The sequence below is a fragment of the Pongo abelii genome, chromosome 5 (genome assembly GCF_028885655.2).
Source record: "Pongo abelii isolate AG06213 chromosome 5, NHGRI_mPonAbe1-v2.0_pri, whole genome shotgun sequence".
NCBI classification, from domain to species: Eukaryota; Metazoa; Chordata; class Mammalia; order Primates; family Hominidae; genus Pongo; species Pongo abelii.
In genome coordinates this window covers 156,038,475-156,064,229 of record NC_071990.2, presented here as the reverse complement: position 1 = coordinate 156,064,229, position 25,755 = coordinate 156,038,475, and the positions used below count along the sequence as shown (strand labels likewise).

Genomic DNA, 25,755 nt, shown 5'->3' with positions numbered 1-25,755 from the left:
CCCATAAAGGTAAATAACATGTCTTTTGAGGATATCTTTGATGATGGCATCTAAATGTCTCGTGAGAAGACAGGCCATGCTATTGATACCACTAAATTCCTTTAATATCACTTAGTACTATTTTTTTTTCTACATAAAGCAGGGAACTAGAAGACAAGTCAATATAGGGAGAAGATGAGGCAGCACTTCCAGAAATAGAAGTGTACACAAACAAGAAGCCGCTGAGAGAACCTTCATTTTGTTCCTGCTCAAAATGTACAGCATCTTCTTTTATTTTTTCACTCCTCCACAGATTTAGTTTACATTTTATCTTTGTCTTAGTTGTTCAGGCTGTTATATCAAAACACCATAGCCTGGATGGATTACAAACAGCAGACATTTATTTCTTACAGTTCTGGAGGCTGGTCATCCAAGATCAAGTCACCAGCAGATTCGTTGTCTGGTGAGGACCTGCTTCCTGGTTCCTATGTCTCCTTTGAGGCCTTCTCTATCTTGTAATTAGGTGAAAAGTTATTCCTTTTATTGAAATTGTATCAGCTACTGTCCAGATTCTAGGCTAGTTTTAGAGTTGTTGTTTTTTAAACATTTAAATTTATTTATTTTTTTTAGAGACAGGGTCTTGCTATGTTGCCCAGGGTGGTCTCAAATTCCTGAGGTTAAGTGATCCCCCTCCCCCAGCCTCCAAAGTGCTGGGATTCCAGACATAAGCCATCCTGCCCAGCCCTCGTTATATAGTTTAGTTTAGGTTTTGGCTTGTATGCTATTTGTTTCTTGGAGATGGAAGAATAAGAGTCATTAGTTTCCCAGGTCTGAGCAATATGATCTTGGTATTGACTAGTGTGGGCTAGTATTGGGCTACAGTATTATATTAATATTTCAGATACTCTTTCAATATTATCACTGTATTTATGACTTTATCTTTAGATGACTCTTCCCTTTTGTTAACATTTGGTTTGACAGATGCAACTTGAGTTTGGATAAAAGTTTTACATGCTGTGGTAGGCAGCTTTCTAAGATAGATCCCTTTGATCCCCGCCTCCTAGAATTTACATCTTGTGTAATCCTCTCCTCTTAAGTGGAGATGGGACCAAGTAACTTGCTTTTAACAAATTGGGTATGGCAAAAGTTATAGACTGTCACTTCTGAGATTAGGTTACAAAAGTGACTTCCATCTTGCTTTCACTCAATTCTCTCTCATTCTCTTTCACTCTTGCTTGCTTTTGCTAATGAAGCTACCTGCCATGATATGAAGCTGCCCTAAGTAGAAGTCCATGTGGTAAGGGACTGAGGATGGCCTCCAGGCAATAGGTAGCATTGAACTGAGACCCCCAGTCCAATCGCCCACAAGAAACTGAATCCTACCAACAACCAAATGAGTGATCTTAGAAGAGCTTCTTTCCCTCATTGAGATGACTGCAGTTCCAGCCCACACTTTGATTGCAGCCTTGTAGGGGGATCTTTAGCTGGACCACCAGCTAACCTGGGCCCAGATTCCTTACCTACAGATACCATAGGATAATAGATGTTTGTTGTTTTAAGCCACTAAATTTTGGCGTAATTTGCTAAGAAGTGAAAGGTAACTAATACACATGCTAAAATTTAGGTACCACATTTGGAAGATTGCACTGGTCATGAGCCCATTTTTAATGATTTATTTTCTTTGTTTTGAGAGCAGAATATAAATATAGTGAGATTGTATTCATTACCCAAGAAGGTATAGAGAAACAAGAAGCTGGTGTTGAAAGGGAGATTGGGAGGGCAGGAATTTGTTTGTAATGAGTTGGAATATTTCTGACTTTCAGCCTGCCATTTTCCTTTTCCAATGTGGGAAAGAAAAGTTTTATGGTTAGAGACTCTTCTATGTCTACTGCAGAAGATGGCAGGCTAAGACTTATTTTTATCCTAAAATACTTTTTACAAATGTATCTATACGCTCTGTTTGTTAGAGCATTATGAATGATTAGGAAAGGAGGAAAGAGGGAAATCTGAAAGAAGATTGAACCTAAAGAGGTTGAAGTGGCATTTCACCCAAAAATGCTGAGAATGACTCTGCAGATCATTTCACCCTCCATGCCTGTAAATGAACATCCTTGCCTCCAAAACAGGAAAGCAGAACCATGAACTGTTCCGCCAATGTGCTCGGCAAATGAATACACTGGGCAGTGCTTAGTGATCAATGAAGTCAGGCAGATGGGGTGTGCTTGCCTTACATGTACTGTGTCCTGGATATGGACATCAAGGAAGGGTTTCATAACAATGAGAAGGAAGAACAATAGGATTGAGGAAGTGGAGATGACACTTCCTCTTCTTTCGAAAGAGCTTTACTCTCTGATCAGCTTTGAATGTTAGTTCTGGGTTGACTGAGTTTCCAGAGCTGAGGCTGCTTTCAGTAGAATCCTCAAGCTTGGCCTCAGAGTACTATGAGACTTCTGAATCCAGGAATAAAGAGACCACTCTTGGATTTACTCTCTTTGTATTGCATGTAAGTAACATCACTTCTTGGCTGATGTGTGAGAGGTAATTGCTTGACAGATCAAGATGGCAAAGCAATGGATACCCTAGCATTCTTCTTAGAGTAGTGAGGTAGGAAATGTGGCTTTGGGGATGTGATATTCACTCAGCTGTCTGTAATCTGGGAAGCCAGATGCTAAAGATTCTTTAATTCTGTGAAAGCTTTGAAAGAGGAGAGAGTTGTGTACTCACTCTGCTTTTATGTTTCTTAAATGGGTGTTGTCTTGATAGGTGTTTAGACTGTAGACCACAGGTTTGATTTAGAAAAGCACAATTCAGCATGTATTTGGGTCCTGAGGAGTTCATTTGGGGGAAGCACTCTGGGGCCGTCCTCTTTCGAAAAGTGTGTTCTTTGCGGTGGAGCTTCCTTTGCATGGAGGCAGCTGGGGGACATTTTACACTTTGATAAAGGTCTCAGGCTTGACAAAATATCTCTGGTATGAAAATGAAAGCTAGGTGGTGTTGTTGGTTCAGAGTCTTTTAGTAAGGGTGTCTGGGGCACTTGATTTTTCTTTGCTGGGGTATATGTGAAAGTATTTAATCATAGGAGTCAGAATTATAACCCACTGAAGCATCTTTGACTACAGCAGTGGGCTTTATTAGTCTTGAGTGGCTTATGTGTTCCTAGTGCTGTCCTTGATAAAGTCTAATTTCTATCCAGTTATTTATTTTATGTAGAAAATAGAAACCAAGGGCTGGGCACAATGGCTCACGCCTGTAATCCCAGTACTTTGGGTGACCACGGCGAGAGGATCACTTGAGGTCAGGAGTCTGAGACCAGCCTGAGGGCAAAATAATGAGACATCATCTCTACAGGAAGAAAAAAAAAAAAGAAAATAGAAAATAGAATGCCGGGTGCGGTGGCTCACGCTTGTAATCCCAGCACTTTGGGAGCCCAAGGCGGGTGGATCATCTGAAGTCAGGAGTTTGAGACCAGCCTGGCCAACATGATGAAACCCCGTCTCTACTAAAAATACAAAAATTAACTGGGCGTGGGAGCATGCACCTGTAATCCCAGCTACCTGGGAGGCTGAGGCAGGAGAATTGCTTGAACCCGGGAAGCAGAGGTTGCATTGAGCTGAGATTGCGCCACTGCACTCCAGCCTGGGCAACAGAGCAAGAGTCCATCTCAAAAAAAAAAAAAAAAAAAAAAAGAAAACAGAAATGGAAAGAACACACATTTCTTTCTGCTCACATCATGCAAGCAAGGAAGAAAAGGGTGTAAGTTTGTGTACGTGTTGATGAACTCATTCTTTAATTTACCTTTTAATTTCCTTCCATTCCTCTTTTTATAAATCAAGTGTCTTTTCTGGAGTGGGTCCATGTATGAACTATTTCAGGCAAGCTGTGTTAAGCAAATATACATCATCAGAGTATGGAAATAGGAAGTTCTTTCCTGCGGTAGTTTGCTGTGGCAATAAGAGATAAGAAATTACTTCATCACTATTGCCTGAGACTTTCCTTTTGACTCGTGCATCCTTTTGAACAGCTCACTTCTGCTTTCCATCCAGCTTGGAGGCTCTGCAGTGTGAGCTGATAATTGAAGTACAGGTTAATAATTTGCAAGTAGGTCTAATGTGGTAAATTGTGTGTGTGTATGTGTGTGTGTGTGTGAAGAAAATTCCTAAAAAATAAGCTTTTTAGCCTTAAAGAGAATCCTGCAAATGGAGGAGTTACTTGTGCTCCCAAGTGCTCAGAACAGTGCTGCTCTCAGTAAATATTAGTTGAATGAATGAATAACTGGCATAATTCATAAAATGAATGTGGTAGGAAAGCCATTGCTTTATCTCTGTTACTCAGGCACTTTAAAAAGTGAATGTTAGAAAAGGTCAGAGTGAAGGAGGAGAGGAGAATATGAAGGTGTGGAGTAAAGAAAGGGTGTGTAGAACAGGGATCAGAAAAATCCCTAGGTCAGTAAAGTGAAAGGAGTGGCAATACATGGTGGTGGAGGTGGAGGTGGAGATAAAGGGGGTGGTGTTGGAAGTGGTGGTCGTAGGGGAGGTGATGGTGGAAGTGACGGTGGAGATGGTAGAGGTGGTTGTGGAGGCAATGGTGGAGGTGGTAATGGAGATGGTAGGAATGGTGATTGGAGTGGTAGAGGTGATGGTGGAAGTGATGGTAGAGATGGTGGAGGTGGTTGTGGAGGAGATGGTGGAGGTGGTTGTGGAGGAGATGGTGGAGGTGGTGGTGGAGATGGTGGTTGGAGGTGATGGTGGAGGTGATAGATGGTAGAAGTGATGGTAGACATGGTGGAGGTGGTTGAGGAAGTGATGGTAGAGGTGATGGTACAGATGGTGGAGATGGTGGTTGGAGGTGATGGTAGTAGAGGTGATGGTGGAGGTAATTATGGGAAGGTCAGTGTAATTTAGCCAAGAGAAAACACAGTTGGGGGGTCACACATATCTGTTCAAAATCTATATCTCTGAACCTACCAGCTCTATGACCTCTGAACCTATAAAGTTGTGACTATAACATATTGACTTTTTGGGTTGTTGTGTGACGGTTAAAAATATGATTGCATTAAATGGCAGTTATCAATATCAGTTTTCAAGTTGCCAGAGCCACGCTTAAAAATTTAATCACTAATTTCTGTTTTCTTCTTTATGCTTTGTGAATTTTCTGAATTTTGTAAAGTGAAAGTGAGTTTTTAAAAGAATCATTAATTTAAAATAAATATTATAAGCCTAGTTATCAGAATGGTTGAACACATGGTGGTATATAAAGAAATGTCATCAAGAAAATGATATTTATGGAAATATTCTCATGATGTAATGCTAAGTCTAAAAAGGAGGAACATAACTTTTTCAACTATGTAAAAATACTGCAGAGAAGCAAGATTTGGGTGAAATGTGTTAAAATGTTAATATATGAGTAGTGGGCTTTTAGCTCATGGTTTTTCTTTCTTTGTACTTTGTACTCTATTTTCTTCCCAGATTTTTCATTAGTGGAACATACCTGAACTATTTTAATAATCTGAAAATAAAACAAATGTTGAAAGAAAATAAATAGGCCCAGTGCAGTGGCTCATGCCTGTAATCCCAGGACTTTGGGAGGCCAAGGCGGGCAGATCACCTGAGGTCAGGAGTTCCAAACCACTCTGGCCAACATGGCGAAACCCTGTTTCTACCAAAAATACAAAAATTAGCTGGGCATGGTGCAGGTGCCTGTAATCCCAGCTACTCGAGAGGCTGAGGCACAAGAATCGCTTGAATCCAGGAGGCACAGTGAGCCGAGATCACGCAGCTGCACTCCAGCCTGGGCAATGAGGGAGACTTCATCTCAAAAAAAAAAAAAAAAAAAAGGAAAATGAAAAGAAAAGAAATGGACAAAAATTTAACCCTCCTTAAATCTTCCACCAACAGGACAACAAAAGCAATGTTTTAGTGATAGTGTGCTAAAGTTCATGGCTCATTGCAGTCTAAGAAATGACACTTAAAATTTATGTTATTTAGTCTTTGTAGGGAAATCCCCTTTGAGAGTAAGGCTGGTGCAGTATCATGTGTCAACTCTGAAGTGAGAAAAAGGAAACATGGTCCCACTGGGGCTGGCTGGTCTGATTAATTCCTAGAATGACATGAAAATGGGTTATTTTCTCTGGATGACTTATAACTGCGTCTAAACCTGAGTTTGATGATTTCCTAAAAAATGGAATAGTCAATTCGTCAGTTATTAATTATAAGTTAAATTTAAATCTCCCAGTATAATTGTAATACGTTTCTTAGGGAATCTTACCATATCTTTATCATCTTGGTACTCATAGGGAGAGGTCATGAAAACATTTTTGTAGAGTCACAGATTATTTTGTAGAGTCAAGAATTATCATTCCTGTTGTTAGAATCTTGGCCCTGCCATCTCACAGGCCCAGCAGGTCACCATGGAGTCCCTTATCAGGGACGTAACCAAAATAAAATATTTTGACTTGTAGGCATTGAAAAGAATCTTCTGTCTTTGTCTTAGAATCAATCTTTGTATTAGAAAGGAGAGATAGTCGGCAGACAAAAAGGCAAAGGGCTGAACAAATGTGAGCAAAGACAGGTCTCCCAGACTGACGCAGGTATTGACATAGAAGCAGCTGAAAGGTGAAAAGTGAGCCAGCTTAAACTCAGCCCAAAGTTACTAGAATGTGGATGAGTCTTTCAAAAGAAGTCTGAATAAAAAATGACCAGATCGTCAAGAAAAACTAAGTCAAGTTAGAGATGAAAGAATTAATCGAAGAAACAAAAACCCAGCATGCACTAGGCATTGAAATAGAAACAGCAGCATGGTAGGATTCCCAACAGATTCTATAGCATTTTCTGAATATTTCATATGTGGAGTGCTGAATAAAAACCAATGATATTACTGAGCACTTGCTAGGTTCTAGACACTGTGATCTGCACTTTTATTTTTACCTTTTAGTTTACATTTACATTTAGATACATTACATTTACAATTTCTTTTTTTTTCTTCAACTTTTACTTTAAGTTCCAGTGTGCATGTGCAGGATATGCAGGTTTGTTACATAGGTAAATGTGTGCCATGGTGGTTTGCTGCATAGATCAACTCATCCATTAGCTATTCTTCTTGATGCTCTCCCTCTCCCCCGGCCCTCACAGTCTTCAGTGTGTGTTGTTCTGCTCCCTGTGTCCGTGTGTTCTCATTGTTCAGCTCCCACTTGTAAGTGAGAACATGCGGTATTTGGTTTCCTGTTCCTGCGTTAGTTTGCTGAGGATAATGGCTTCCAGCTCCATCCATGTCCCTGCAAAGGACATGATCTTGTTCCTTTTTATGCTGTTTAAGCCACTTCTTAAAACAGTTCTGGGAAATAGTACTATTGTTATCTCCATGAAATTGAAGCTTAGAGAGGTAAAGTCCCCTGCCTCAAACCACCGCAATAGGCAGAGGAGAGGGATTCAAACCCAGACCTTTGTGTCTCTGAGCCTGTGGTCTAACTACTATTCTACACATTACATTGTTTTCATTTGTTAAAGGTTTTGTTATATAAATAGTGATTTGACACCAAGGGCGAGTCTGAGCAGAGCAGATTTGCTCTCTACTTTAAAATCGCCCAAGTGAAATTCTTTTCTATTCCTTAGTGAAGAGATAGTGGAAAGGAGTTGTTCTTTTTTCCAGGAAACTACCTGTGCCTTGACATGATTGCACATCAGTGATTGTCTTCTTAGGCAGTCAGGTGGTACCACGTAGGAAATGGTTCCAGCCAGCAGGGAACAAAAGGGTACCGGGGGGACCTCAGAACCATTCCTGGGTAGTTCACAATCACAGTCAAGATATGTGACTGTTTCGTCACCACAAAGATCCCTCATGCTGCTCTTTCATAACAATACCCAATCTAATTTTAAAATATTCAATTTCCATTTTGAATATCATTGGACCCATATTGATGGGGCCTTCTATTAGGCTCAATTTTTTAGCGGGAACACCGCAGATCAAAAGGTTAGGAGACTTGAGTGTCCTGCCTGTAGTATATAATAGTTTTGTGCTACAAGCAAGCATTTAACTTCTCCACGCTTGAGTTTTCCCATCTATACAAGCTGAGATAAAAATACCAAACCAGGCCAGGTGGGGTGGTTGATGCCTGTAATCCTAGCACTTCGGGAAGCTGAGTTGGGAGGATCGCTTGATGCCAGGAGTTGAAGACCACAGTGGGCAATAAAGCAAGATCCCATCTCTACAAAAATAAAAAATGTGGCCAGGTGTGGTGATGTGTGACTGTAATCCCAGCTACTCAGGAGGCTGTGGCAAAAGGATCTCTTGAGCATAGGAGTTTGAAGCTGCAGTGAGCTGTGATTGTGCCCCTGCTGTATAGCCTGGGCAACAGAGTGAGACTCTGTCCCTGAAAAAATAAAAACACTAACCAATTGCTTTGACGTATGGGCCAAATGAAAGTAAGCGTATATACTTAGAGGAAAACAAAAATATTATAAAGCAATGGAGCCCTTCTTGGAAGCTAATACAGGAGGTAAAGTATGAAAGTAATTTTGAGTGCTAGTAATAAACCCATCTGTATTGCTGGCAAGCACTTCTAGGGGCCAAATTGAACACGACTCATTTCTATGAGGTTAACTTCTGGCATTGGGCCTCAAACAGTAGAGTCACTTCATCATTGAATGGGAGTGAATAAAGACACTCTCAACAATGAGACACATTTACAAAATGAAAATCAGGCTATTGTGAAATCTATAAAAGGATTTCCTTTCATAAATGGAGTCCAGATAGTGATCCCAGATTATCATGACAATTTGGTTACTTGTTAGATATGGAACATTAGTGTCTATTTGGGGGGGATATTTATTTACCTCAGTTTATATTGAAATAAAAGTTCAAATATTCTGAAAATGATGCAATGTGATGGAACTTTGATCCAAATGTAAAATCTAAGGCTGCAATCTAAGTATACAGCAAGTGGAAACTTCTCAATAAATGGATGTTAGATCATTTTAATGGTTTATCATAATTGTTGATCACTTTGATCCATAAATTTAGGCTGGTACCTGCTTAAGTACTTTAATGACAGCATAAATAGCCAGGATTTCAAGCATATTCTTGAGTTTCTCTGTGACATAAGAATCTCTTAAATCCCCTTTTCAGCAGAATTTGAATTACCCTAATTCCTATTACATGATTATCCCTAGCAGAACAACATTCTTTTAACAGGTAAATATTATAGGAAGCTAATACATTTAATCTATGTAAAACTAAAAATATCTTTTTTCTCCTCCTCTTAATTGACCCATATTTAATTTTCTTTAGACTTGTTAATTTTATATAATCTTTTTCTAAATATGCAATAGAAATCTGTGACTGGATAGATTTTTTTCAAATTTGGACAGGGTAGAAGTTCTTTTTTTCCTGACTATTGTGAAGGAAACTGCATTCTTCAGAGTTTTATGCACTGATCTGTAACGCCAGAGAGGAATAGAACATTTAACTACTTATAGGCAAATGTACATGTATTAATAGAGACTGAACCTTAGTCTAAAACAGGAAAATAGGCCAGGCACTGTGGCTCATGCCTATAATCCCAGCACTTTGGGAGGCTGAGGTGTGAGGATCACTTGAAATCAGGAATTTGACCCAGCACTTTGGGGGGCTGAGGTGGAAAGATCACTTGAGCTCAGGAGTTTGAGATCAGCCCAAGCAACGTATAGCAAGACCTCGTCTGTACTAATAAATAAATAAATAAATAAATAAAATAAAATAAAATTAGTTAAGTGTGGTAGAGCATGCCTGTAGTCTCAGCTACTCAGGAGATGGAGGCAGGAGGATCACTTGAGCCCGGGAGATTGAGGTTGCAGTAAGCAATGATCGCACCACTGCATTCCTTCCAGGGTGACAGAGAGCGACCCTGTCTCAATAATAAAAATAATAATAAGATAAAATAATACAAACCTCTGAGAAAGGAAAAAAGATGAAACCAACTCAAAACACTTCCCAGGAACCTTAATTTAACATTATTCACTCCTAAAGAATATAATTCTGTGTAAAGTGTCACAGTTTATCCAAAGATAAGCTGTACTTATACAAAGTTATGTTTTAAGGAGAAAACCTTTAATTATTTGAAAAACTAAGCAAACGGCTATACACATGAAAACCATATGTTTTAGGCTACTTGTTTATGATTATTCTGTTTGAATAGCTCAGACTACAGCACACTATTGGATAAATCTGTAATAGTTTTATGGACTGATGAGAATATATATAATCTCATCAATTTCTTGAACATGTTTGAAGATTCTGCTATTCTAGCAGATTAAATGGTTGTAGCAGGAACGTTGCTGTTTATTCTCTAGAAGTGCAAGTCATTTGTAACAACTTTGTTCTTTCCACCAATTAAAAGCCTGAAGCAAATGATATTAAAGACCTTATTTTCTGGTTTCTTGTTAAGCCACAAATCCCAACCTCTTTTTCCATCCTGACAAAAAATAGTCAAGGAGTTGTTCTTACTAGTGGTTGCGAATGCTAACCATATAATATGATAAGGACCCACTTACGAATATTCAACATTCACCAAATACTTATTGAGTACCTAATATTTTCCACGTAATGTGCCAGGTATTTCATTACAATTAAATGGACAAGATCACCTTTGAAATTCCCCTGGAATCGTGTGAGTTAGTATTGTCTCTTGGTTAGACTCAGTTATAGCCAGTCTATCAAAGAGAAGTGTCTGAATTTGAACTCTCTTGGTCAAATGCACTCACAGTTTTCCAGCTAGAGCTGGATTTTACTCTGGAACACAGTTACCACAGTTTTCTACACTTGGATTTTCAACTTGACTAATCAACCAGAGCAACTTTTGCGTAGGTAATGGGGACTTGAGGGAGGGACTGTCGAGCAAGGTTTGAGCCAGGCACTTGAGTACTATTTAGTTTTATTTTGTGAACACTCACAAACATTCCAAAGTTATGTACAAATTAGTTGCCTTGAGAGGAACGCTGGAGTCCCAGATATTCTGAACTGAGAAGCAAGCACGGGGAGAGAGACACCAAGTCACCAAAACACAGTAAGTGGGCTGAGCAATGAAGGCTCAGTGACTCCTGATTGCCTTGAAGTGACTTTGCTTTCAAGTTGGCATTAGCTGTAGTCACAGGGTCCTAGACATGGGGTGTAGTAATTTCCACTGTGCATTGCATCCTCTTTGTGTTCTGTGCATTGGGAGCAAGTTAGCAAGCGATCCCCCTGTCAATCTCAATGGACTTCAGGCATTGAGCACCAAACCACTGTCTACTCCCCACAAGCTCACATTTCCTATCATTGTGGAGGTGGCCTTTTGCCAATGGATGGATGCTCCTGGCCCATTAAATATTCTAGGCAATGCCTGGAACTTTCTGGGCAGTAGGAGCCACTGAGGTTAGCCTTAGAGCAAGGCAGAAAATAGAGTCCAAGAGGACCCCTTCTTTCTATAGGCTGGTGCAAAAGTAGTTTTTAATGGCAAAACCTGCAACTACTTTTGCACCAACCTAATAATTGCAGCTCCTCCAACAGGCCATGCAGGGCTTCCCCAGCCCCACTGGCTTTGTGGCACATGGAGGTAACATGTACTGTCCTCTTGCTGTCTACAAGGGGTGGTGTTAAAGGCTTTACATTCATTATCTAATTTTTTAATCAGATAGCTCTAGGAAGTGCTGTTATTATTAACTAGTTCCCTTTCTCTGATGAGAAAACACAGGTTCAGAGAACTTCAAACCTGGCTCAAGATCAACCAGAAATAGTACAGTCAGGGTTCCAACCCCAACAGTTTGACTCTGGGGTCAGAATTTGAGCCTAGGCCTATTTGACCTGAGAGTTCAGTATATAGCTGCGCTGAGGGAATATACTATAATATAAAGAAAAGGATGCTACATAATTTCTTATTTTTGGATAAGGTTGCTTTGTGCTTGTCCACCTTTCTCTCCTTTCCTGGAGCTGAGAATGTGTATAATCCAACCCCAGTGAGGCCAGAGGAAGCCTGTTTGGGTGAATAATGATTTTAGGAGTGCTCAGCCCAGATTTGCCTGAGCCTTGAGGAAAATCTCATTCCCAAAGACACTTCCAGATCAAAGCTGAGGAGAGTTGGGGTTCAGGGTGATGGAGCATTTGTTTCTAATAATTCAGATTGAAAAGGGGAAGAAAGCAGAGATTAAAACATAGGAAGGCAGAGTTTTGAGAGGATATGCTTGGATAGGGATACAGTCTGGCCACCCAAATCTTACGTTGAACTGTAATCCAAATTGTAATCCCCACATGTTGGGGGAGGGAACTTGTGGGAGGTGATTAGACCATGGGGGCGGTTCCTCATGTTGTTCTCATGATAGTGAGTGAGTTCTCACGAGATCTGATGGTTTTATAAGGGGCTTTACTCCGCTTTGCTCTGCACTTCTCTCTCATGCTGCCATGTGAAGAAGGACATGCTTGCTTCCCCTTCTACCATGAGTGTAAGTTTCTTGAGGCCTCCCTGGCCACGCGGAACTGTGAGTCAATTAAACCTCTTTCCTTTATAAATTACTGAGTCTCAAGCATTTCTTCATAGCAGCATGAGAATGGACTAATACAGATAGTCCATCCATTCTTTCTAATTTTTATACAACCAGAAAAAGTTCTTGAATAAAAGAAAAGGTTAGTATATGCCAAATTAGAAAAAAGGAGGGAAGAAATAATCTCTTTAGGCAAACACTTTGAATTCAACCTCATAGCAAAATGTGTTATCAACTTTCTTGATATCTACAGCTTAAATTTTTAAAAATAATTATTTTTCCTTAGTACATATAGAATGCATTTTATTGCCAATGATACAGATAAGCAAGGAGAAGATAAATACTTTTCATGCTCCTATAACCTTGAAATAATTATAGTTAACATTTTGATGTAAAATCTTCAATGTTTTTGCTTTTTAATAATGTACATGTGAGGCCAGGTGCAGTGCTTCACACCTGTAATCCTAGCACTTTGGGACACTGAGGTGGGCAGAGGGCGTGAGCTCAGGAGTTTGACACCAGCCTGGGAAACATGGTGAAACCCTGTCTCTACCAAAGACTATACAAAAAATTAGCCAGGCGCGGTGGCGCGTGCCTGTGGTTTCAGCTACTTGGGAGGCTGAAGCGGGAGGATTGCTTGAGCCTGGGAGGTGGAGTTTGCAGTCAGCCGAGATAGCACCACTACACTCTAACCTGGGTGACAGAGTGAGACCCCATCTCACAAAAAAAGTGTGTATTTACAAAAAAATGGGATAAAAGTGTATTTTAATATATTAAAATCATATTCCTAACACATTATATATTTTAGATATAATAATTTACCATATTGGGTACAGTAGCCAAAGTTTTTGAATGGATAAGTGAAGAGATTTCTTTCTTTATGATAACTGACCATAGGAAAGCTCAGATATTTAGAATTATTAAATACTGTGAAGAATTGACAAATCTAACACGTTTTCAACCAAAAAATGATGAGCAGTCATGTAAAACAAAAGAAAGCAGAAGTTAATGAAAGAACAAAGTGGTTGAGGCATGTTTTGGGAGGTGTCATAGCAGGTGGCAGCAGCTCTCTTTTGGAAAGTGGATTATTCTCAATTGGCTTGTATTTTTTTTGCGATTTTATGTTGGTGCTTCGTGGTCCTGGAGACTAGTAGGGCTCTGATTGCCATGTGATTTTAAGCTTGTCAATATCATCACACACAAAATTTCTGAGTTATCTGACTGTAAGAAAGATAATGTCTTAAGCCTAGAATTTCTGTTCAGTCCCCTGAGACATTCATCCCGATTCAGCAAATATTTGTTTAAATTTCCTCTGTATTAGGCATTGTGAAGAATATAAAATAAATATTAGAAAATAATAGTTACTACAAATATCTTACTAATTTACAGTGACAACGAAACACACACATGAAACATTAAACAAAAGAACCAACAGGATATGGTGGCTCACGCCTGTAATCCCAGCACTTTGGGAGGCCAAGGCAGGTGGATCACCTGAGGTCAGGAGTTTGAGACCAGTCTGGGCAACACGGTGAAACCCTGTCTCTACAAAATATATTAAAATTAGCTGGGTGTGATGGCGTGCATCTGTGGTCCCAGCTACATGGGAGGCTGAGGATGTAGGATCACTTGAACCCAGGAAAAGGAGATTGTGCCACTGCACGCCAGCCTGGGTGACAGAGTGAAGCCCTGTCTCAAAAAATAACAACAAAGAAAGACCCAAAGTGACATGTGATTTTCATGGTGAACAGTGTAGAGAATAAATATGCTAAAAGTTAGAGAGAGCATGATCCAGGAGCCTGTAATGGTGGAGAAAGATGTTGAATAACAACTTCTGTTCTGTTCAGAAAAAAAGGGCAAAGTTTCAGGTCGGGGGAGAAGAGAGAGATGACCATGGAAGTCAGGAGGAAAATGTAGGCTCAGAGTTCTCCCCTGGCGCCATCTGTAATGGTACTTGGTATTCGTGCTCCAGCATATTGAGCACTCCTATACCGGGAAGAATCCTGGGCCACAGGAGGGAAGATCTTTATGCTGCCAGTTGCTAAACCCGTGAACATGGGGTTGTTTTCTTCATGTCTTAGTTTCTCCATTTGTGAAACGGGGACCCTCATATCTTTACATGCCCCAAAGTCATTGGGGTCTCTATGAGATAATGTGTGTGAATGAGATTTTTCAGTTGAAAAACAGGATGTAAGTATCTTTGGTGATAATGATTTACTGGATACACAGATGGAAGAAAAGCACAAAACCAGGACATGAAAGGACAGTGAAGTAGTCATGATATGGCTCCGATGAGTGGAGGAACACCAGGGATCTTGACTCATGTGAATTAGATAAAACGACACGGACACACATGGACCGGTTTTAAGGAGCGGAGAATTTAATACGCAAGAGAAAAGGGAGAAGAAAGAAAGAAGAAGCTCCCCTGTACACAGACAGAGGGAGAGGTGCTCCAAAGCTGAGAGAGGAGACTTGGAGTGTGGTGGATACCAGCCAGTTTTATAAGGAGAGTAGAGGAGGTGGTGTCTGATTTGCATAGGGCTCAGGGGATTGGTTTGACTAGGCATGTCATTCATGTAGCCTGCAAAAAAGCTGGCCCTCCCACCTTAGCCTTTTAATATGCAAATGCAGGGCACCATGATGTTCTAAACACCTTGGGATACGTGGGGGCGGCCATGCTGCCAAGCACACCGGGGGCAAGGGCAAGAGGACATGTGGGAATCTCCATGTTGGGTGGACCCTGTTTCTAATGGCCTGCATTTGCATATCAAAGGTTGCCAGCCCAGTTCTAAGAGCCGGGCTTTCCTGTTAGACAAGAAACGTTTCTGGAGCTGCTTTAAAAGGGACGAAAACTTTCCAAGGACCTCTTTTCCTCTCCATCTGCCTAAAATAATTTCTCAACAACACGTACAGCAGTCACAGCACACCTGGGTCAATGTGAGTAGTTTTAGAGACAGAATGAGTGCATAATTGGGTCAGATTGGCAGAGGAAAGAAGGCTGGTTGATAGGTTGAGGCCACTGAGACTTCTCTGATCAACATGGAGAAATAGTGAGAAGTGAGGCGACTTGGGGAGGAAAAGCTTTCCCAGGGAAATGGAGCATTTTGGAAGTTTGATGATAGGGAGAGTTTTCATACATTTGTATTTCACCTAATAAAATGGCAGTTTCCTGAGTTTTGTAGGCAAAGCATGATGTTAAATCTTTTAACATCTTCTTTCCACTAATTGAATAGGAAGAAAAGGAAATTTCTTCTTTTTCTTCTTATTTCACTTATTTCCCTTTTGTAGCCCTAGAAGCACATGACATAATGCTCAACAAAAAGATGCAGTGGCTTTGAGAAAATATTATGATAACAGAAATGAGTGACTGAGGCAAGGGGCTCAATGAATGGAGGTTTATTAGGCCAGCTTTAGGGCGTTTCTGGGAAAAACTCGAGCCACAGACACATCTGTGGCTGTTTTCTTTCTCTCTCTCTCTCTTTCTTTCATAGCACCTGGCTCTTTCGCCCAGGCTGGAGAGCAGTGGTGGTATCTAACCTCACTGCAGCCTTCAGCTCCTGGGCTCAAGCGATCCTCCTGCCTCAGCCTCCCGAGTAGCTGGGACTACAGGCACATGTGACCAAGCCTTACTAGTTTTCTTGTGTATTTTCTGTAGAGACAGGGTCTTGCCATATGCCCAGGCTGGTCTTAAACTCCTGGACTCAAGTGATCCACTGGCCTCAGCCTCCCAAAGTGCTGGAATTACAGGCATGAGCCACCATACTCAGCCTTGTGGCTGTTTGTCTGAAGAGATATTTAGGAGGTTTAGTATTTACACATTTCCTTAAAGGGGGAAGGAGGCTAGACGCAGTGGCTCATGCCCGTAATCCTAGTAGTTTCGGAGGCTGAGGCAGGAGGATCACTTGAGACCAGGAGTTTGAGACCAGCCTCAGTAACATAGCAAAATCCAGCCTTGCCTGCCTCCCCCTCCTCCGCCCCCCACCCTGCCACCATTTCTAAAAAAAATGAAAAAAAAATGCCAGGTGTGATGGTGCGTGCCTGTGATCCCAGCTACTCGGGAGGCTGAGGTGGGAGGATCACTTGAGTCGCAAAAGTCAAGGCTGTAGTGAGCTATGATCGTGCCACTGCTCTCCATCCTGAAAAGGGGGAAGGCATGTAGGGAGAGGGGCGGGTAGGTAGTAAGAGGAATGGTTACATTCTTGTGAGACTTTAGTCAATGCCCAGAAATCTACATTTTACATAAGACAAGGTGAATAATAGAATTAAAAAAAGGGAGTAAAGGAAGACTCAATTATGCAGAGGTCTTTGGGTAAGTGGAGGTATGATTGATCTTGTCTTTGTTCTGTACCTGGGAAAATAAGCTTGTAATGACATTATTGGTGTGGAATCAAACAGACTTCAGGTTTAGGAGCTAGACTTAGACTGCAGACCTAAAGTGTAATTGGCATGTCCATGCTTTTGGGAGGCCAGCAAATAATTTACTTCAAATGATCTGTGGGAGCAGTCTTGGGAGATGCCTGAGGCCTTTTGCCTTTCTGTGGGGGTCTGAGTAATGCATGCCAGTAACGGCTATTCGTTTGGAAAAGGATGTTGCATGACTCAACCTCTATGCTTAACCTCTTTGACATAAGGGGTTTGGGAGTCCTGAGATACTTAAATTTTCGTTTACGTTATCAATCCAAGTGGGTAGCAGCTGGAGCTCAGGCAGCAGTTGGAGGCTTACACATCACACTCTTCTTTTTAGGTGAAGGCATACAGACATTATAAATTATTAAGGTTTAATACAATCAACTCAGAATGAGTGGTGGTAATGATAAAGCAGGAATGAAGAACACATCCACACAATCTATAAAGGTTCATTCTAACTTTAGTGTTTGAGTAATTTCTTCCCTAATCATTTAATAGATTTCACAATTAGTTTTATCTTTCCTTACGCATTGAACCTTCCAGTGGACACAGGAAAAAAAGCCAAAAGGAGGAAGAAAGATGAAAAAGGAGGAAGCTTGGGAAATTCACACACTCTATTAAAGGATCCGGAACTGATTTAACCTGGCAAACTTCCTGCCTGTTTTGTTCATTGCACTCTATTCAGACCCCTCTCAAAGGCTCCATTTTGGTCAAATCTAGGATCTTTCTCATGCTAATCTTTCTGGATTCGGCATTCCTTTCAACATCAGTCATAACCTCCATCCCCAAATGATCCCTTCTGTAGGCTTCAAGCCCCAGGGCTTTCAGCCTCTTCCACCCTGGCGACTTGTACTCCATCTCTCTTGAATTTTTTCTTTTAACTATGGGCTCTTATTTGATTTAGTTCTTGGCACCCTGTGTTGCTGTCCCTAGTGTGAAAGGAAAATATCTTGGGCCCCCAAAATCACTAAGCTAAGAGGAAAACTAAGCTAAGTGGAAACTGCTTAGGGCAAACCTGCCTCCCAGTCTATTCAAAGTTATTCCTCTGCTCACTGCGATAAATGCATATCTGATGGCCTCCTCTGGAAAGGCTGATCAGCAACTCAGAAGAATGCAACAGCTTGTCTCTCACCTATCTGTGACCTGGAAGCCTCCTCTCCACTTTGAGCCTTCCTGCCTTTGCTTCAAGTTGTTCCGCCTTTTGGACCTAACAAATGTACTTCTTACATATATATACATTTTATATATGTGATATAAAAATATAATATGTGTACACACACACACACATATATATATACACATACATATATATATTTCTTTTTTTTTTTTGAGACGGAGTTTTGCTCTTGTTGCCCAGGCTGAGTGCAATGGCGTGATCTTGGCTCACCGCAACCTCTGCCTCCTGGGTTCAAGCGATTCTCCTGCCTCAGCCTCTTGAGTAGCTGAGATTACAGGCATGCGCCACCACGCCCGGCTAATTTTGTGTTTTTAGTAGAGACACGGTTTCTCCATGTTGATCAGGCTGGTCTCAAACTCCCAACCTGAGGTAATCCGCCCACCTCGGCCTCCCAAAGTGCTGGGATTACAGGCGTGAGCCACCTCGCCTGGCCCTTCTTACGTATTTTAATTGATGTCTCATGTCTCTCTAAAATGTATAAAACTGGCTGGGCGCAGTGGCTGAAGCCTGTAATCCCAGCACTTTGGCAGGCTGAGGCGGGCAGATCACCTGAGGTTGGGAGTTTGAGACTAGCCTGGCCAACATGGCGACACCTGTCTCTACTAAAAATACAAAAATTAACTGGGCATTGGTGGTGCCTGCCTGTAATCCCAGCTACTAGGGAGGCTGGGGCAGGAGAATTGCTTGAACCGGGGAGGCAGAGGTTGCAGTAAGCCGAGATCACACCACTGCACTCCAGCCTGGGCAACAGAGCAAGACTCCGACTCAAAAAATAATAATAATAATAATAAATTAAAAAATAAATTCTATAAAACCAAGCTGTGCCCTGACCACCTTGGGCACATGTCGTCAAGACTTCCTAAGGCTGTGTCATGGGTGCACGTCCTCAACCTTGGCAAAATAAACTTTCTAAATTAACTGAGACCTGTCTCAGATTTTCGGGGTTCACTCTAGAGACTCTCTCGGGAAGTTCCCTAGCCTCAAATACCTTCAACTGCTACTCTGCAATATGTTGAGCACCCATCTTTCCAGCCTTGATCTAACTCTGGATCCCCACTCAGTTTCCTCTTGCTAGCAGGTTTCCCCCACTCACATTACTGACATTATTTACAACTTGAACATGCCTGAAATTAAATTATCACTTGGCCAGTAGCGGCGGCTCACGCCTGTAATCCCAGCACTTTGGGAGGCGAGGTGGGTGGCTCGCTTGAGCCCAAGTGTTCCAGACGAGCCTGGGTTACATAGTGAGACCCCATCTCTGCAAAAATATTTTTTAAAATTAGCTGGATGTGGTGGTGGTATGCGCTTGTAGTCCCAGCTACTCGGGAGGCTGAGGCGGAAGAATCACTTGATCCCAGGAGTTTGAGACTGCAGTGAGCTACGATTGCACCACTGCACTCCAGTCTGGGTAACAGAGCGAGAACCTCTCAAAAAAAAAAGCCAGGCATAATGGCTCATGCCTGTAATCCCACCACTCACCACTTTGGACGGCAGCAATGCTTGACGCCTGGAGTTTGAGACCAGCTTAGGCAATATAGCAAGACCCCGTCTCTAATTTAAAAAAAAAATTAAAGATTAAAAAATGATAAAAGTAAGTAAATAAAATAAATTATTACTCAATGTACTCTTGCTGTTCTTACACTATTTTGAGAATTCACGGACAGTTGATTGAACCAAATGAACTTGGTTGAATTTAATTTTTAAAAAATGATTAGGCTATTCTCTCTCATTTAGGGGTTAACACACCTTTATCTAATTATATTGGTCAAAATTAAATAATGAGATTCAGAAAGTATGATCAAGTATAGAATTTATTTGAACCTAAATCTTGAGAATGGCCACCCAGGAGCACAGATTCAAGTTGCCCTGAATATACACTCTGATTAGCGGCAGTTACAGGTGGGTTTTTAAAGGAAAAAAGAAGAGGCAGTTCCTAAATTGTTTACCAATAATTTACATTGAAATAACAAGCTATTCATTGGCTGTATGTTGTTTTTTGTGCATGAAGATAATGGGTGAGGCAGCTAGGCAGGAACAAAGTGATTTTATGTTTCTTGTTTTTTTAGAGGCAGGGTCTTGCTCTGTCACTCAGGCTGGAGTGCAGTGTTGCAGTCTTGGCTCACTGAAGACTCAGCTCACTGCAACCTCCCCATCCCAGGCTCAAGCGATCCTCCTGTCTCAGCCTCCTGAGTAGCTGGGACCACAGGTGTGCTTCACCATGGCTGGTTAATTTTTTGTATGTTTTTTGGAGACAAGTTTTCATCATGTTGCCCAGGCCAGTCTCAAACTCCTGGATTCTAGAGTGATTCTCTACATTGGCCTCTGAAAATACTGGGATTTTCGTTATTAGGCAGTTAACATTTAGAGGTCTAGATCAGACATTTATCAGCCCACAGTTATGAGGTAGATGGGTCAGATAGTTTGGCAATCCCAATTCACCCTTAGTTGGAAGGATCTGACTGTCTAACTCATACATCAGTGTTAGTAACTCATAACAATTTAAAGACCTTCTCTTTTCAAACATGTGCTCATTTTAACCCAGATATAACAGCATAAAGAGTCTAACAGTAAAAAGTCTAGGCTGTGAACAGTTATCACTAACAAGATGGACACATTTGGAAAACCACCGAAACTCTTTGGCTCTCAGTTGTTCCCTATCCATAAAGTGGCAGGGTTAGAGTACATGAAGTCAAAATTTCTTCTAGCTAAAGTATGTTTGGTATCTATGACTCTATAAATAAAGCCTTGGTATAAGGCATCAAAGACAAGTGAGTAGGGTTCTCCCAACCCACCCAAGTGCAAGGCTAAGAATACATGCCCCATGGGACGACCCAGGCTGGGAGGCACGAAGGAGCAGAAGTTCAATAGACTTGAATTCAAACTTTACCTAGATGATAAATCAACAGAGACAACTTATTGATGAAGGTCAGGCAATAGAATGTTCTAGAGTGGGGAAACCTTACATAAGAGACCTAAAGTTCAAGCCTCAGCTTAGCCATTGACTAGAGGATGGCCTTGGACAGGGCACTTAACTCTTCTGAGCCACAGTTTCCCCAATGGGCGTATTACTATCTGGGATTACAGGCAGGAACCATGGTCCAAAGTGGCTTTAAACAAGTGTTCCCAGGGTAAGGGTGGAATGGGTATGTTACTGAAGTCCTCTACTCGAGTCTTTCTGGGCCTGATCACTTTTGCATACACCACAAAGCTTAGACTGCTCAGAGCTAGTTTTCTTCTCACATTATATAGCACTGAGTTCATACATTTGTCCTTAGGTGAAAATAGCTTTGTTTCTTAACACTTTTCTTCCTAGCCAAACTGGTTCCTCCCCCCTCCCCCTTCTACCCCATAAATAACGGAAATTTGACTGTGGCCAAATCTCTTTCCTCGTTGCTGTGCCTCTTTTTTCATAATAACTCACAAACATTGGCTAATTCAGCTGCTGAGGCCTGGCCTCTTTGCCTACCCTGTAGCTTGTGTCTTGTCTCCTGGTATAAAAGAGACTCAGAGATTCTTTCGCTTATCTGAATGTCATTGCATGGTCTGGGGCTTTGAGTAAGTGTGACAAAGATTCAGGTTTAGCAGTCTTTTTGTTATTCAGACATTTCCATGGAAAAGCAGTACCTCTTTCTCTTGGAAATACTAGAGAAGTTTCTTAAATTCACACTCAGTGTCTATATCTAAAGAATGGGCAAAGTAGGAAGCTGTTTTCTCAACAGTCTTATTCTAGCCTTTTCTTTCCGTTTTTGCTCTATTTTGAGAAGTAAATCTCCTTCTAAATTATAAATGCCTATTTGCGTGGAACTTCTGAGCTCTGGCTGTTTTATAATTTATTGAGTATGTTTGTGCACATTTTTTCTTTTTTATTGATATACAATATTTATACATATTTATGGATTACATATGATATTTTGTTACATGCATAGAATGTGTGAGGATCAAGTCAGGGTACTTAAGGTGTCCATCACTTCCAGTATTTATCATTTCTATGTGGTGGGAACATTTCAAGTCCTCTCTTATAGCTGTTTTGAAATATATAATGAAATGTTATTAACTATAGTCACTCTACTCTGCTGTTGAATACAAGACTCATTCTTTCTAGACCAGGCGTGACTGCTCACGCCTGTAATCTCAGCACTTTGGGAGACTGAGGTGGGAGAATCACTTGAGCCCAGGAGATCAAAACCAGCCTCAACACAGTGGGACCTCATCTCAATAAAAAATTTTTAAAAACTTAGCTGTGCATGATGGCACATGCTTGTAGTCCCAGTTACCTGGGAGGCTGAGGCAGGAGGATAGCTTGAGACCGAGAAGTCGAGGCTGCAGTGAGCCATGATTATGCAACTGCACTTCAGCCTGGGTAACAGAGTGAGAAATTGGTCTCAAAAAAAAAAAAAAAAAAAAAAAAGAGAACTTTTCCTCCTGTCTAACTGTGTGTTTGTATGTTTGTATCCATTGACCAATCTTTCTTCATCCTCCCAACACACACACCCTTCCCAGCCACTGGTATCTATCATTCTACTGTCTACCTCCATGAGATTAACTTTTTTAGCTTCCACATATGAGTGAGAACATGTGATATTTGTCTTTCTGTGCCTGGCTTATTTCACTTAACATAATTACCTTCGGTTCCATCCATATTGCTGCAAATGACATGATTTCATTCTTTTTTATGGCCAAATGATATTCCATTGTGTACATATACCACATTTTCTTCATCCATTTGTCCATTGATGGACACTTAGGTTGATTCCATATCTTTGCTATTGTGGATAGTGCTACAATAAACATGCAAGTACAGGTATTCCTTATATATACTGATTTCTTTTCCTCTGGATAAGTACCTAATAGTGGGAATGTGAGAGCATATGGTAGTTCTATTTCTAGTTTTTAAAGAAATCTTCATACTATTTTCCACAGTGTCTATACTAATTTACATTTCCACCAACAGTATATGTGTTCCCTTTTCTCCACCTCCTCACCAGCATCTGTTATTTTTGTTTTTTAAATAATAGCCATTCTAACTGGCATGAGATGATATTTCACTGCAGTTTTTTTCTTCATTTTCATTGTGGTTTTGATTTGCATTTCCCCAATGCAAGTTAGTGATGTTGTGTGTTTTTTAATGTATCTATTGGTCATTTGTATGTCTTTTGAGAATGTCTATTCATGTCCTTTGCTCATTTTTAGTGAGATTATTTGATTTGTTACTGTTAAGTTGTTTGAGTGAGTTCCTTGTTATTCTGAATATTAGTCCCTTCTTGGGTAAATAGTTTGCTGATATTTTCTCCCATTCAACAGGTTGTATCTTCTCTTTTTTCTTTTACTTATTTATTTTTTTGAGATGAGGGTCTTGCTATGTTGCCCAGGCTGGTCTTGAACTCCTGGGCTCAAGCAATCCTCTCACCTTGGCCTCCCAAAGTGCTGGGATTACAGGCATGAGCCACCGTGCCCGGCCTTCAACAGGTTGTATCTTCACTCTGTTGATTGTTTTCTTTGCTGTGTGCACATTTTCTTATATTGATACTGTATGGGCCAAGGGGAACTTCCACTTGGAAGGTTCACTGGAAAATCAACTCACAAAAGGCAGATTAACTGGAGAAAAGGCATACAGATTTTATTAACATGTACACAAGGAAAGTGATTACCCATTCCCCATTGGGGTTCAGAAGCTCGTGTCCCATCCTGGCAAAACATATTATGTGGCAAGGTGGGGCACAGAGAAGAGGAGTTCTGTTGGGGGGATTACTAGGGGGAATAAATGTATCTGGGAAGGGAGATCAATTTGTGAATAGTTATCTTTGGAACCGGAATGACCTGACAGATAGACATTATCATTTTATTTTATTTTATTTTTGTAGAGACAGGGTCTCACTATGTTGCCCAGGCTGGTCTCAAACTCCTGGGCTAAAGTGATCCTCCCATCCTGGCCTCCCAAAGTACTGTGACATTATCTTGTGACACGGTCTGTTTAGGTGTGGTTATATTCTTGGTCTTACAGGGAGGGGAAGAAAAAAACAATTATTCTTCTTGGTGGGTCTGGATCTTAGGCAGATAAAGGAACTTTAGCTCCATCTTATGCTTTTGGGTGAGATAGTCAGGTTGGGAGGTGGGGAAAAATCAGAAGGACCTTGAGGCTTCTTTAGTTCAGTGTATCAAAGCACCATATTTTGAGGTATCAGTTTCTGAGCTCCAACAATACAAATACTGAGTTGTCTGTATGTGGAGCAGATAGTACTACACCCATTGGGGAAAATGTGGCTCAGAAGAGTTAAGTGCCCTGTCCAAGGCCATCCTCTAGTCAATGGCTAAGCTGAGGCTTGAACTTTAGGTCTCTTATGTAAGGTTTCCCCACTCTAGAACATTCTATTGCCTGACCTTCATCAATAAGTTGTCTCTGTTGATTTATCATCTAGGTAAAGTTTGAATTCAAGTCTATTGAACTTCTGCTCCTTCGTGCCTCCCAGCCTGGGTCGTCCCATGGGGCATGTATTCTTAGCCTTGCACTTGGGTGGGTTGGGAGAACCCTACTCACTTGTCTTTGATGCCTTATACCAAGGCTTTATTTATAGAGTCATAGATACCAAACATACTTTAGCTAGAAGAAATTTTGACTTCATGTACTCTAACCCTGCCACTTTATGGATAGGGAACAACTGAGAGCCAAAGAGTTTCGGTGGTTTTCCAAATGTGTCCATCTTGTTAGTGATAACTGTTCACAGCCTAGACTTTTTACTGTTAGACTCTTTATGCTGTTATATCTGGGTTAAAATGAGCATATGTTTGAAAAGAGAAGGTCTTTAAATTGTTATGAGTTACTAACACAGATGTCTGAGTTAGACAGTCAGATGCTTCCAACTAAGGGTGAACTGGGATTGCCAAACTATCTGACCCATCTACCCCATAACTGTGGGCTGATAAATGTCTGATCTAGACCTCTAAATGTTAGCTGCCCAATAATGAAGACTACATCATGTGTTTTTGAAGATTGTTACAGCTTTTCTCATTTCTGTGTCTTTCTCTATAATGAAGTGCTATCCACTGTACATGAAGATGGTGGATATACTTTGTTTATTTATTTCTCTCTCCTAATACTCATTTCTGTTAAGGCCTTGCGTGTTGTATGAGATATTAGGGTGGAGGGCAGTCTGTGACTAAAGAAATGTATTAGTCACGGTAAATATATATATATATTTACACACACACATATATATGTGTGTATATATATACATATATATGTATACATATTTGTGTGTGTGTGTGTATATATATATATGTATATATAAAGGGGAGTTTATTAAGTATTAACTCCCACGATCACAAGGTCCCACAATAGGCTGTCTGCAAGCTGAGGAGCTAGGAGAGCCAGTTTGAGTCCCAAAACTGAAGAACTTGGAGTCTGATGTTCGGGGGCAGGAAGCATCCAGCATAGGAGAAAGGTGTAGGCTGTGAGGCTAAGCCAGTCTTGTCTTTTCATGTTTGTCTGCCTGCTTATATTTGCTGGCAGCTGATTGGATGGTACCCACCCACATTAAGAGTGGATCTGCCTTCCCCAGCTAACTGACTCAAATGTTAATCTCCTTTGGCAACACCCTCACAGACACACCCAGGATCAATACTTTTCATCTTTCAATCCAATCAAGTTGACACTCAGTATTAATCATCACAAAAAACATCTAAACGAATTGGCCTGTTTGAAGATCCAAC

General features: G+C 40.9%; 1 protein-coding gene across 2 annotated transcripts in view; it reads left to right on the top strand.

Annotated features, from left to right (window-relative positions):
- The first annotated feature begins 2,354 nt into the window (after positions 1-2,354).
- Positions 2,355-25,755, top strand: part of IPCEF1 (interaction protein for cytohesin exchange factors 1) — a 209,206-nt gene continuing 185,805 nt past the window's right edge. For both annotated transcript variants that reach the window (XM_024248653.3, XM_024248652.3), the window contains exon 1: positions 2,355-2,482. The gene's annotated coding sequence lies outside the window, so the exon portion shown is untranslated. The remainder of the gene's footprint in view (positions 2,483-25,755) is intronic.